Here is a 9,298-nt window from a genome sequence, read left to right as displayed (position 1 = left end):
TGTCTTCATAAGAGGGAAATTTGGACACAGAGGCAGGGAGAAGCCCGTGGTGACAGAGGCAGAGATGGGGGAGGCGGCCCTGAGCCCCAGGGGCACCAAGGTCTCCAGAAGGAGCTGGCCGCCCACATCTTGTCCTGGCCTCCCAGCCTCTGGACTGGAGAAGACTTGTGTGTCGTCCTGTGGAAACCCGGCCGACTGAGGCCCTTGGTGCCGGTGACCTGGCCCCAGGAAACCTGTCTTGCCCTCGAACCTGCAGGAGGAGGGGGGTTGGGCAGGCAGGGTAACAGCAGAGCAGCTTGCTTCCTCGGCCCTGCAAAATTCATGATGAGGAAGATGTCTCGAGTATGGGGACGGAACCTGAGCCGGGCTGTAAGCGATCCCAAGGCCACCTGCCTGTCCACAGGGTCACGGGCACAGAGGGGAGGAGACCCCGTGCCCGGCCTGGCGCTCTGTGACCCTCTGCGGCGACACCGTGGCTCCCATCGCTCCGGGCATGAGGCCTGCTCTCAAAGGGCCCAACGGAGCCGAAGCCGGCTCCACGCCCACTGGCCGGGGTTGGGGACGTCTGTGTCGTCACACTGGGGTGCTGGGCACGGGCACGGCGGATGCTGCCCGGCCCCCACAGCGTCCAGACGGCCCCCAGAGCAACCTGCCCCGTGCCGGCTGAGTTAAACTAAACCCCCAGCGTCCTCTATGGTTTCGTGCCCCGGAAGTTGGGCCTCCACATCGGGGGACCTGGGGGCCTGGTCGGAAGCTACTTCTGGAAGGATCCGGGCACAGGGGAAGGAACGTCCTCCCACCCCAGGCGGGCCTGTGGGGCTCTAGGGCAGGAGGCAGAGCGGCCTTGGGTTTCATAGTAGGTAACGGATGAAACCGGAGACGCCGAGGCTCACTGGAGACAACGCAGCATCAAGAGTTCACAGTGGGAAACAGACACCTGATCTCCCGTCGCGTCGCGGGCAGCGGCTCCCGTGGCCTGAGGGCCACCTGCCTGGGCCCAGAGCAGCGCCCGGCCCCCCTCTTGGTCTGAGTGCGCCTGCAGGTGAGCGATGCCGAGGCCGGCCCTTCCTGGAGCCGAGACGCCATGTCACTATCTGCTGTTGTTCGGATGGGCCGAGGGGCGGGGGCTGGCTGGGGGCTCACCCATGGGGGGTTTGATGAAGGCCCGTCCTGCACCCGTCAGCGCGTCTGCCCACGGCTGCCTGAGAGGCCAGGGGATTCGGAGGGAGGGGAAGGGCCACCGTCTTCAAATTCCTGTGCAGCTCTCAACAGACATCTCTGCACCCACAACAAACACCCCTCGGAAGGGGCTCACCTGTCGGGGAAACGCTAATTGAACCCACCGTGAGCTGGTGCTGCAAACCCACGAGGGCAGGTCCCACGTGGGGCCAGGAGGCGGAGGCTGGAACCCCCATCCCTGCCCGGCAGGATGGGAAAAGCAGCCTCTGTTCCCCTAAAGAGCAAACACTGAGCCACCGTACGACCCAGTCACGGGAGGCGTGTGGTTCCACGTGTGTGACACGTCCAGAACGGCTTCGTCCACGGACGGGAAGGGGGCTCGCGGGCACCGGAGCCTTGGGGGGGGGCGTGACAGCTGATGGGGACGGGGCTTCTTGTCATTCCCCAGGCATTTTGTCCATATTTTGTCTTAAAATCTATGTACATCCAGTGCTCGTTATGAGATTAGACAGCCGCAGAGAGGACAACGGGAGAGCAGCTGAAACGGCCCCGGCCGGCAAGACCCGCCTTTGGCATCAGAGGTCTTCCAGGCCGAATGGGCCTGTATGCGCTCGTCCTGTCTGGAAGACGAGGGCACCTGCTCACCGGTATACCGTGTGCATACCGCACACACGGAACCGGGGTCCCCCAGCATCCCTCAAGCCGTGGCTAAAAATTACCAGGTGTCCCAGAAGACCCCTGACCGTTGGGCTTCCTGGACACGTCTCTCTTCCCCTGGGTTTTAGAACGAGCCCTGGAGCCGTTCGTATCCATTTCGCCCTGATCCGGCCCCAGGCTCAACCAGAAAGCATTTAAACACGGAGTTGCGCAGAGGAGGAGACGACATCCGGCCGTCAGCCCGGAGGTGACCACGGCTGGAGTTTCGAGTCTTATCACCTGGAGCGGGGTTTTAAACCTGCTCTTTGTAGCTTTACTCTGCTTCCTCGTAAGAGGGCCCTCCGTGCCCCCTTAGGCCCATTTGGTGTCCTGAAACTTCCTGGAGGATCTTAAAATTCCCTCTGAAACATCATTTTTTAAAGGAAATGGTGGCAAAATACACATACTGTGGAATGTGTCCCTTTAACAGTTCCGCAAGCACACAGCTCAGGGGCACCAAGCACACGTGCACTGTCCCACAGCCTTCCCCGCCGTCTGTCTCCAGAACCTTCCGTCTCCCCACACGGAGGCTCTGAAAACACCATCTTTAACCTGGTTTCTGACAGCCGCACCTCTTCCTTCTGGTTCACCTGCCACGTGGGAGCCCAGGGCCGTGGCTGCCACATGCCCTCGTCTCGCTGGAGGCGCACCTCCTGCCCGAGCCCCTCACACTCGCCACCTGACCTGGCTTCTCTGCGTGCGCTCACGACTTGCTGGGGGCCTCAGGCAGTGGCCAGCCCTGAACCTGGGCGCCGGTCAGTGAACACACGTTTCTGGCTGGCCCCAGCCCCACATTCCACAGGGGCCATCCCCAGCACAGACGGCCTGGGCCCTGCCACCTGTCTGGTCCTTGGCCCCTCCCTCCAGCCATCCCGACAGCCAAGAGCCTTCCTATCTGAACAGCAAAGCTCAGCCAACAAGGAGAAAAACCCAGAAGGACTGAGGTGACAGTCTTTCTTTCCCTAAAACCCAACGTCCTTATTTTTTTAAAGAAAGCTAAATTTTGCCTCCCACCCCAAGCTTCTGTGTCCAGCCAACAGGGTTCAAATTCCCAGACGTTCTCCTGGCAGAAAATTCTAGACTCAGGTGGGCAGGTGCAGGCCCCGTCATTCAGCTTCTGTCCCCTCCTGTTTTCTCGGCGACTTCCTTTTTGCTGAAGATAAAATAGGTCCCAACAATACAAACGAACAGCCTGAGACGTTCGTGTTTATCTCCAAAGCACAGCTTCTGGCCTCCGGAATGTTCTTGTGTCATTTCCAGATATTGTGTGGGTTCCGGAAGAGCCCATGGACAGAGCTGGGACGCAACCAGACCAAGGCTCCAGAGACAAGATTTTTAAAATGCCCGTGTTTCTCCAACACCCTGCAGAGTTCATGGTTATTTCTTCCTGTGACACTTGTCTCTGGAACCTTCCATGGGGGTTTGTTTACACCCCAGACGGTGCGGAGTTCAAACCGCGAGGACCTCCCGCCCAGACCCCCGAACTCCCCTGACGAGGACGCCCCCTTGCTCACGGTGCTCAGCCTTGCCCGCGATCATTTCTAATCAAGGACTCGCAGCGGGAATGGAAGGGGGCCAGAACGAGGGTTTGGGCCATTTTGATTGCTTTGTCGTTAATAATTTTCTTTGTTCCTGGGCATGGAGCACAGAGAGGCTGGAGGGAGCCTGGGTGGGCCCTGGAGTCCCCACAGGAGGGAAACCGGCCCACATGCCTGGCATTCCTCCTCTCCTTCCCACATTGTTTGTTTGTTTGTTTTAAATTAGAGGGCCAGGAATTCCTTTTCCTTCCCGATTCTGCTGGGACTTTGTGACAGTCTTAGAACCAGCGCCTGGCCAGGGCACAGAACATTCCAGCACCCTCCAGGCTACACCCCCACCCCCAGACACCCACACAGAGGCTTATCTTTCCTTGGGGTGCGTGCAGCTAGCCACAAGCCCCCAGGCCTGCAAGTGCACCCTGGCCACGCGGGACCCACGCCCCACCAGCCCTGCTGTGTATAGTGGCTACAGCTTGCAGGCCAGGCTGAGCTCTGGCGGACATTGGGGCCTGGGTCCAGGGGAGGGGACACCGCGTGGATGCCTGTGCCCGCATCCAGCCTCCCTGGCAAGGAAACTGAGGCAGGTGCTGGACTCACTCCCTGAGCGTCTCGCACACACGCCAGTTGTGTCTTTCCTCAATGTCCACTTTGTTCAGTCGTAAAGCAAGGTTAACATCATCGTTTTTTCTTACAGACTTTATTTATTTGACAGAGAGGGACAGAGCACAGGCAGGGGAGCAGCAGAGGGAGAAGCAGGCCCCGCTGAGCAGGGAGCCGGACGCGGGGCTGGAACCCAGGACCCTGGATCATGACCCGAGGGGAAGCAGACGCATCACAGGCTGAGCCCCCCAGGTGCCCCAGGTTCACCCAGGCGCCCCGAGGTCAACGTCATGGTGAAGCAGCTTCAGGATTCCAAACTCAGGGACATTTTGTGGCGCATTTCACACAGGGCACAGCACCAGACAAAGTCGCACAACGAACAGGATAGCACAGGGGAGGAAGGGGGCGAACCAGACACGAAGTCCTTCCACCAGTGCGCGGGCGAGGGCGGCCGGGTCGGGCCGGGTCAGCTGTGTCTGCTCTGCTCCGAGGCTGGTGGGCAGAGGCTTCTCGGATGCGGTCGGACGGGGACGGGGAGGGGTCAGCATGGAGAGTCTGAGAGTGTGTGGCAAAGCCTCCCCTTTTGAAGGGATTGGATCAGTCTTGGGCCTTTGCCAGCCTGGCTGGTTATCAGTCTGTGTGTTCTCGGCCGCGGTGCCCTCGGCTGCTGGCATCCCTGCCTGGCATGAGTGACCCCGTCGTGCCCTCTACACGCCGTCCTGAGGTCCCCGGCGGGTGCCACCGAGCCCAGTAGCCTCCAACGCCTGTCACTGAGCGTCCCAGGGCCCAGCACAGGGTAAGCGCACCCTTCAGAGAGACACAGACTGCCCGGGGAGGGGTCTCATGCAAGGGGGGTTCCTGCGGGGGGAGGGTTCTGGGGAGAGGTCCTGCAGAAGGGGGGGTCCCGCGGGAGGCTTCCAGGGAAGGGGTTGTGGGCGGGGGTCCTGGGGAGGGGTGCCACAGAGAGGGGGTCCTGGGGCGGGGTCCCGCGAGGGTGGGTTCCAGGAAGGGGTCCCGTGGAGGGGCAGAGATGGTGGGAGCTGTTTTACCTCCAGACCCTGATGGCGTCTCTAAGATAGGGACGTGGTCGCCCCTTGCAGAGTTCAGATTTCAGGGGCCAGGTCCTCGGGGAACCCTTGACCTCGGGGTGCTGCTGTTGGACTGCGCAGGTGCGCAAGCCCCGGCCGTGTGACCCTGACCTCCTCCGGGCAGGTAACACCGTCAGGGCTCCACGCAAGCCCGCAAAACTCAGTCAGGCTTGTTGGGATGAGCTTGTTCTTGGGAAACTGGAGAATGGGGCCTCTGTCCGCGCCTGTGGCCCCTCTGTCAGCCCGGCCCAGAGCTGCACACCGGCGGTCCCAGCGAGTGACCATCAGCATGGCCCAATCGAGGAGGAAGGGTGCTCCGGGCAGGCTTCCTGTGTTCTCCTAAGTTGGGGGGAAGTTCGCATAATGTAGAATTAACCATTTTAAGTGAACAGTCCAGTCGCATGCGGTACCTTGACTGTATCGTGCAACCCACGCCTCTATCTAGCTCCGAAACGTTCCTTCTCCCCAAAAGCAACCCCGCCCGCATTAGCCATCACTCCCTACCTCCCCCAGACCCCCCCGCCCCATGAGCCCCCTCCCTGTCCGTGGAGGAGCCTGTTCTGGACGTGTCACACACGTGGACTCACGCCGCGGGGCCTTCTGCGTCTGGTCTCCCTGAGCGTCGGGGGCTGGGGTCCGTCCTTGCTCCTGTCCGCGGTCGAGGGTCACTCCTGCGTGTGGGTGGACACGCGTGTGTGTCGTCCAGCGTTGGATGGGCCCTGGGGTGTCTGCGCCCCTGTGGCTGCCGTGAACGGTCACACGCTAGTGTTGGCACACGCGTCTCCACCAGTGTCCACCAGGGACAGGGGCGACTCTCCCTGCCTGAGCTGACGGAGGAGCACCTGGCTCACCGTCTCACTGTCCTTCCCACCAGTGACCAGCTGCCCCTGCCGCGGATGCCGTGGATGACCCTGGCCGTGGGCCTCTGGCTGGGGCAGAGTCGGGGCGACCCTGCACGTGTTAGACCACGTGCTGTACCTTCATTACTTGAGAGCCTGGTGCCCGGGAGGGAAATAGGGAAAGTTGGACAAGTTGGGGCAGCCCCACGGTGAGTTACCACCTTGGACTCCATGGGCTGGAAAAACCTGCCAGGCTGTGCAGTGGGGCCTATCCTGGGTCATAGGTTTGTGTCCCGGGAAACAAGGAAACAGGGGCCGTAACTGCTCCTCTGTAGTTGGAGGGGGAGGGGGAGGGGGAGGGGAGGGAGGTGCTGGGGGTGTCTCCTCCCTGTCAGGCCTGCAGGAGCCCAGGCAGCCTCTTTGACGCTCCCCTCCAGGCTTCATTGCAGCTGGGGAAACTGAGGCTGCGGGTCAGAGTCAGCCACTTGCTCCTCAGAGGTGGCAGGATTCCAAGCAACAGATGCGCCACCCTGACTTCCAGCCGCGTTCAGTCCAGGCACAGCGGGAGCAGGGGGCCGCGGGACCTGCCCTGGTGGCATGGATTCAGAATTCAATGAGTGGCCGGAGCTCTGAACAGGTGAGTGACGCCCACGCACAAACCCACACATGTTTATATCAGCTTCGTTCGTCTCCGGGAGCAAGCGAGATGCCCTTCAGCGGGTGAGCACTGGACACGAGCCACGGACCCAGGCAGACACGTCCCTAAGTGAGAGTGGCCGGGCGGAGAAGGCCACACACCCCGTGGTTCCAAGTCTAGGACGTTCTGGAAAAGGCAGAACGGCGGAGGCGGTAAAAAGGCCTGCGGTGGCCGGGGTGGGGGGCGCTGATGGGGCCGAGCACGGAGGGTCGGTAGGGCCGGAACGACTCGGTGCCACGCTGTGATGGCGGATCGGTGTCCGTGACATTCGTCCAAACCCACAGGGCGTGCGGCACCGACAGCCCCGGTGTCACCTGCGGCCTGTCGGTAATAATGTCCCAGTGTCGGTGTGTCAGCTGTCACGAACGTACCAGGTACCACACTGAGCTCCCTGACGATGGAGGGACACCGGTGTGAGGGGAGATGGGAGGGAACACACTGCAACTTCCACTCAGGGTTTCTGTGACCCTGAGCTGCTCAAACAATAACATCTCGGGATGCCTGGCCAGCCGCTCCGTCCAGGGGGCCTGCGACTCACCATCGTGGGGTGTGAGCAGGAGCCCCATGTGGGCTGTGGAGATTACTTTGTCTAGGGACGCCCTGGTGGCTCAGCCGGTTGGGCGTCTGCCTTCAGCTCAGGTCATGATCCCGGGGTCCTGGGATGGAGTCCCTGGGTCGGGCTCCCCGCATGGTGGGGAGCCTGCTTCTCCCTCTGCCTCTGCCCCTCCCCCCGCTTGTACGCGCGCTCGCTCTCTGTCAAATAAATAAAGCCATTTAAAAAGAAGAAGAAAAAGGAAATCCGATGATCTGTGGCACCGTGGGCGGCCATGGAGGGCGTCATGCTCCGAGAGCTGAGTCCGACGGAGACAGTCCAAGACCCCACTTGCCCTTCGGCCTACGAGGACCAGGGACGAGAGGGTGGTCTCCCGAGACATTCCATCGGAGGGTGCAAGCCCTCAGCCCCAAGGTGCATGGCTTCCGGGGACTCTGCACCTGACCTTCGCGGGGTGCTCTCGCGGCGCCCAAGGTACCCACACGACGTGTGGTTCACTAGCTTGACCGTGCTGACCCGTCCCCACGATGCGCAAAGGTCAGACGTGGTAGTTTGCACCTTGAACACATCGGCTCTTGCCTGTCGGTCATACCTCAACAACGCTGGGGGACCGCGTGGAACCAAACGCGTTTGCTCCTGGAGAGGAGGATAGAGGGCCTTGTGTGAAATGGTGAGTCGGAACATTTTTTTAAAATTTAGTTTTATTTAATTAAAATTCAATTAATTAACATATAGTGTATTATTGGTTTCAGAGGTAGTGGTCAGTGATTCATCAGTCTTACGTAACACCCAGGGCTCATTCCATCCTGTGCTCTCCTTAGCGCCCGTCACCCAGTTACCCCATCCCCCCATCCCCCATTCCCTCCAGCAACCCTCAGTTTGTCCCCTATGGTTAAGAGTCTCTTATGGTGGGGGCGCCTGGGGGGCTCAGTCGGTGAAGCGTCTGCCTTCAGTTCAGGTCCTGATCTCAGGGTCCTGGGATCGAGCCCCGCGCCGGGCTCCCTGCTCAGTGGGGGTCAGCTTCTCCCTCTGCCCCTCCCCCGGCTTGTGCGCTCTGTCTCTCTCTGACAAATAAATAAATAAAAACTCAAAAAAAAAAAAAGAGTTTCTTATGGTTTGTCTTCCTCTCTGATTTTGTCTTGCTTTATTTTTTCCTCTCTTCCCCTATGATCCTGTTTTGTTTCTTAAATTCCACATGAGTGAGGTCATATGATAATTGTCTTTCTCTGCTTGACTTTCTTCACTCAGCATAATCCCTCTAGTCCCATCCACCTGGATGTAAGTGGTGGGTATCCATCCTTCCTGGTGGCTGAGGAATATTGCATTGTATATATGGACCACATCATCTTTATCCATTCCTGTCGGCGGACATCTCGGCTCCTTCCACCGTGTGGCTACTGTGGACATCGCTGCTGTGAACATGGGGTGCACGTGCCCCTTCGGGTCACTGCATCTGTATCTTTGGGGTAAACCCCCAGTAGTGCAGTTGCTGGGTCATAGGGTCGCTCTGCTGCTAACGTCCTGAGGACCCTCCACGCCGTTCTCCGGAGCGGCTGCGCCAGCTCGTGTTCCCGCCAACTGGGTAGGAGGTCCCCCTTTCTGCACATCCTCACCCACATCCGTCGTTTCCTGACTTGCTGATTTTGGCCGTTCTGACTGGTGTGAGGTGGGACCTCAGTGTGGTCTTGATTGTGTTTCCCTGAGCTGAGTGATGTGGAGCATTTCTTCATGTGTCAAACAGACATTTTTTATCATACCCTTCTATGTTGTATAAATTAATTTGTATAAAAACTAGTAAAGATATTAATTTTTATTTTTATTTATTTTATTTTTTAAAAGATTTATTTATTTGAGAGAGAGAGAGCAAGAGCACCAGCAGGGGGAGCTGCAGAGAGAGAGAGAGAGAGAGAGAGAGAGAGAGAGAGAAGCAGATCCCTGTTGAGCAGGGAGCCTGCCTTGGGACTCGATCCCAGGACCCTGGATCATGACCTGAGCTGAAGGCAGACGCTTAGCCTACTGACCTGCCCAGGTGTTCCAAAGATATACTTTTTTAGAAAAAAGATTTTATCTTTAAGTCATCTCTACACCCAACGTGGGGCTTGAACTCA

At 59.2% G+C, this 9,298-nt stretch overlaps 1 long non-coding RNA gene across 5 annotated transcripts; it reads left to right on the top strand.

The window, feature by feature from the left end:
- The first annotated feature begins 605 nt into the window (after positions 1-605).
- Positions 606-8,997, top strand: LOC117801813. Of its 5 annotated transcripts, XR_004624530.1 has the most exons (5): positions 610-4,809; positions 5,114-6,149; positions 6,378-7,011; positions 7,408-7,860; positions 8,439-8,997. It is a non-coding gene; the product is annotated as an uncharacterized LOC117801813 (long non-coding RNA). The 5 variants fall into 5 exon arrangements; XR_004624531.1 differs by lacking the exons at positions 7,408-7,860; positions 8,439-8,997 and having other exon boundaries at positions 606-4,809; positions 5,114-5,225; positions 5,976-6,149; positions 6,378-7,364; XR_004624529.1 differs by lacking the exons at positions 7,408-7,860; positions 8,439-8,997 and having other exon boundaries at positions 609-1,042; positions 4,126-4,809; positions 6,378-7,364.
- Positions 8,998-9,298: the final 301 nt, after the last annotated feature.

The sequence above is a fragment of the Ailuropoda melanoleuca genome, chromosome 4 (genome assembly GCF_002007445.2).
Source record: "Ailuropoda melanoleuca isolate Jingjing chromosome 4, ASM200744v2, whole genome shotgun sequence".
In the NCBI taxonomy this organism is placed as follows: Eukaryota; Metazoa; Chordata; class Mammalia; order Carnivora; family Ursidae; genus Ailuropoda; species Ailuropoda melanoleuca.
The sequence above is the reverse complement of the archived record's forward strand: the minus strand, read 5'-3'. Positions and strand labels throughout refer to the sequence as shown.